At 45.4% G+C, this 4,606-nt stretch overlaps 1 pseudogene; it reads left to right on the forward strand.

The window, feature by feature from the left end:
• The first annotated feature begins 2,554 nt into the window (after positions 1–2,554).
• On the forward strand, positions 2,555–3,967 carry LOC128567275 (eukaryotic translation initiation factor 1-like; annotated as a pseudogene).
• Positions 3,968–4,606: the final 639 nt, after the last annotated feature.

A 4,606-nucleotide genomic window follows, 5' to 3' on the forward strand; every position in this document is an offset into this window, starting at 1 on the left:
ATCAAACTGTGCAACACAGCCTTCATGGCATTTTCTTAGTTACTGTATGTAGGCATTTGTATTCTGCATTTAGTAAGTTTCTCCTGTACCCATTCTAAGATGCACCGTAGATTTACATTTTTGATTTCTAACTGCATCACTGTGATTGATGTGTGTAGAGTTCTGAGCACCAGTGAGAAGTGATGAAAGCATCAGATATAATCTGTCATGACTACCATACTCTGCTGTTACACCGCAAAAGTAGCTATAGTCAACAAGTAAACAAGTGAGAGTGGCTGTGTTCCAATAAAACTTTGCTTATGGACACTAAAATTTCAATTTATATTCAGATTTTACAAACTATGATTCTTTTTATTTTTTTCAGTGATTTAAGATGCGAAATTGCTCTTAGCTTGTGGGTCTTGCAAAAACAGGTAGCTGGCTGAATCTAACCTATAGAATATAGTTTGCCAACTCCTGATCTAGAAGGTTAACAGCTCAATGGCAAAAGGCCCTCCCTCACCAAGGTAGGTGACCACCCCTGCCAAAAAGCATCTTGAAGATTGATAGAGAAATGAGTGCTCACTTTTAACTCCCTAGAAAATGACCACAGGGTTTGGCTTTCATTAGAACATCAGAAACCACCACGTTCCAGAGCTCTTTCTTGGGGTTTGGTGGATTATTACAAGACATCCATTGTCTTTTCAACTCTGAGACACCAATTCTATGAGCAAGTTTTCATAGACTAAAATAATTGGGGCATATGGGAGTTAAGTGACAAGGGGCTATGTGTCAGAAGGGGGATTGAATTTCAGGTTCCAAAGGCCATGCTGTCATCCAGACACTAGCCTATGCCTGCCCCACATCCTTGCCCATGTTCTCCAACCAGGCCTTCTCAGAATCACAGTGACTTCCACCTGCATTATGGAGTTCTGCCCTGATAGTCAACATCGCTGGGCTTGCTGGTCAGCCCTCTCCCTACACTTCTGTAGCTCACAGGCTCTTATGACACACACTTTCAATGACTACGTATACCCTGGAAGCATGAGAAACTTGAAGGGATAGGCCCTGGACTCTTATTCCAGTCCTTTCATGAACCAGCTATGGAGTCTCGGGAAATTTTTTGCCCTCTCTGATCTTTGGTTTCTTTATCTCTGAAGCAGGAATGGGGTTGAGTGACACCATCATTTCCCGAGTTCTTTTCCAGTCTCAGTCTTCCATGAGTCAATTGATTGCCACTCTGTCTTCTTACTCACGTACTATCATGTCCTTTTATCAGTTAAGAGTTATGAGGAGCTATTACTGTAGATAAGGACAGAGAGGTAGGAACCCTGAACCTTGTTTTGAGGCATCTGACACAATAGTCTATTAATGAACATACGCACAATTCCTGAAATGCCAATTGAGTGGCGTATTCATAAGGACAATTAAGAATAAACTGACCAGCCCAGCTGAGGTGGCTCATGCCTGTAATCCTAGCACTCTGGAAGGCTGAAGTGTGAGGATTATTTGAGTTTAGGAATTGGAGACCGGCCTGAGCAAGAGTAAGACCCTGTCTCTAACAAAATTAGAAAAATATCAGCTGGGCGTTTTGGTGGGCACCAGTAGTTCCAGCTACTGGGGAGACTGAGGCAGAAGGATCCCTTGAGCCCAGGAGGCTAAAGGTGCTCTGAGGCTGACACTGATACTCTAGCCTGGGGCAACAGAGTGAGACTTTGTCTCCAAAAAAAAAAAAAAAGAATAATAATAATAAATGAACCAAAGAAGCCAACTTGATCGTCCCCCAGATGCACAAACCAAAGAGGGTAGAGAATGGAGGCATTACGGAATGTGGGAGGAGTGTGAAATGAAAGCTAATTTTACAAATATTTAACAAGCATCTACTATGTGTTAACAGAAGGAGAGGGGTTGATACCAAAACATGTAAATAAGTAAGACTGAGATCTCTGCTCTTGAGGAGTCCACAGTTTAGTGGGTGAAGCCCAAGAAGCTAATAATAGAAATTATAGAATAGTAGAAATGTAGGAATCAAGCACCAAAGTCAGTAGCCTTTTGACCTACCTGCCCCTGTAGGCCGAGAACTTCTCTTCATTGTGATGCCTATCCATCAGGAGACACAGCAGCAAACATTAAGGTCTAAAAGTTCCATCATTGGGTGATGCCCGTAACTCAGCGGGTAGGGCGCCGGCCACATACACTCAGGCTGCCAGGTTCAAACCCAGCCTGGACCTGCTAAAACAACAATGACAACTACAACAAAAAATAGCCACGTGTTGGGCGGTGCCTGTGGCTCAGTGAGTAGGGCGCCGGCCCCATATGCCGAGGGTGGTGGGTTCAAACCCAGCCCCAGCCAAACTGCAACAACAAAAAAAATAGCCGGGCTTTGTGGCGGGCGCCTGTAGTCCCAGCTGCTCGGGAGGCTGAGGCAAGAGAATCGCTTAAGCCCAGGAGTTAGAGGTTGCTGTGAGCCGTGTGACGCCACGGCACTCTACCCGAGGGCGGTACAGTGAGACTCTGTCTCTACAAAAAAAACAAAAAGAAAAGAAAACCCCAGTCACTGAGCCGCCGCCGAGGACTCAGCAGCCTCCCCCTTGAGCCCCCTCGCTTCCCGACGCTCCGTCCCCCCCGCCCGCCTTCTCCCGCCGCCGCCTTCCGCAGGCCGTTTACACCGAGGAAAAGGAATCGTATCGTATGTCCGCTATCCAGAACCTCCACTCTTTCGACCCCTTTGCTGATGCAAGTAAGGGTGATGACCTGCTTCCTGCTGCACTGAGGAGTATATCCATATAAGAATTCAACAGAGAAACGGCAGGAAGACCCTTACTACTGTTCAAGGGATCGCTGATGATTAGGATTAAAAGAAATTAGTGAAGGCGTTTAAGAAGAAATTTGCCTGCAATGGTACTGTAATTGAGCATCCAGAATATGGAGAAGTAATTCAGCTACAGGGTGACCAGCACAAGAACATATGCCAGTTCCTTGTAGAGACTGGGCTGGTGAAGGACGATCAGCTGAAGGTTCATGAGTTTTAAGTGCTTGTGGCTCACTGAAGCTTAAGTGAGGATTTCCTTGCAATGAGTAGAATTTCCCCTCTGTCCCTTGTCACAAGTTTAAAAACCTCACAGCTTGTATAATGTAACCATTTGGGGTCTGCTTTTAACTTGGACTAGCGTAATTCCTTCATGCAATAAACTGAAAAGAACCAAAAAAAAAGAAAGGAAAAGAAAACCACAGACAGCCCGAAAGATACAAAGGCCAAGGCAAAGGACACTCACAGAACATTGACAAAGGGGAAAGAGCAAGCAGATAGGTGCATCTCACTCACACCTGCAGGGGAAGGACGACACTGGCTGGGGTCATGCATTTTTATTGCACCCTCGCAAGCACAGCTGTTGGCTATCGTAATCCCCATATTACCACGTATAAATGAGAAAACGTGAACATCAGAGGGTTGGGGAGTTTGTTGACCAGTGTCACCTGAACCCATAACTCTCAGGCTGCAATTCCAAGATGCCTCTCTAGTGATTGGTCTGAATCAAACCAAACTCTTTTCACCTATTAAATTAACAAAACCTGATGTTGACAAGAGTGTGGTGGAAAAGCCTTTTCCACAAGAGACTATGGATAGTTGAGTAAATTAATAAAATATTTTGAAATGGGGTGGCACCTGTGGCTCAAAGGAGTAGGGCGCCGACCCCAGATGCCAGAGGTGGCGGATTCGAGCCCAGCCCTGGCCAAAAACAAACAAACAAAAAAATTTTTGAAATGTGTTAGTACTTATTAAGAGCCATAAAAATATTGACTTATACTGGCCCAGCAACATTATGCTTCTGTCCAAAGAACTAAGTCAAGTTAACCATCCATAATGATGGAACTTTTATTTTTTTATTTTTTTTGAGACAGAGTGTCAACAGCTCACAGCAACCTCAAACTCTTGGGCTTATGTGATTCTCTTGCCTCAGCCTCGCCAGTAGCTGGGACTATAGGAGCCCACCACAACACCTGGCTATTTTTTTTTTTTTTTGTAGAGACAGTCTCACTGTACCACCCTCGGGTAGAGTGCCGTGGCGTCACACGGCTCACAGCAACCTCTAACTCTTGGGCTTACGCGATTCTCTTGCCTCAGCCTCCAGAGCAGCTGGGACTACAGGCGCCCGCCACAACGCCCGGCTATTTTTCTGTTGCAGTTTGGCTGGGGCTGGGTCCGAACCCGCCACCCTCGGCATATGGGGCCGGCGCCCTACTCACTGAGCCACAGGCACCGCCTGGTTTTCTTTTCTTTTTAAAACTAATTTGTATAAGTTTTGGAACATCAAGATATATTAACTTTCCGTCGTCATATTTGCTGGGAATCCTTACTTGTTTTTACAATGTTTTCTTTACACACAGTTTATATATGTATTGTTAATAACTGTCAACTTTGGCTCGGCACCCATAGCACAGTGGTTACGGTACCAGCCACATGCACTGAGGTCGGTGGGTTCGAACCTAGCCCAGGCCAGCTAAACAACAATGACAACTGCAACAAAAAAATAGCCAGGCGTTGTGGTGGGAGCCTGTGGTCCCAGTTACTTGGGAGACTGAGGCAAGAGAATCACTTAAGCCCAAGAGTTTGGGGTTGTTGTGA

This window comes from Nycticebus coucang, chromosome 16, assembly GCF_027406575.1.
Source record: "Nycticebus coucang isolate mNycCou1 chromosome 16, mNycCou1.pri, whole genome shotgun sequence".
Classification (NCBI taxonomy): domain Eukaryota; kingdom Metazoa; phylum Chordata; class Mammalia; order Primates; family Lorisidae; genus Nycticebus; species Nycticebus coucang.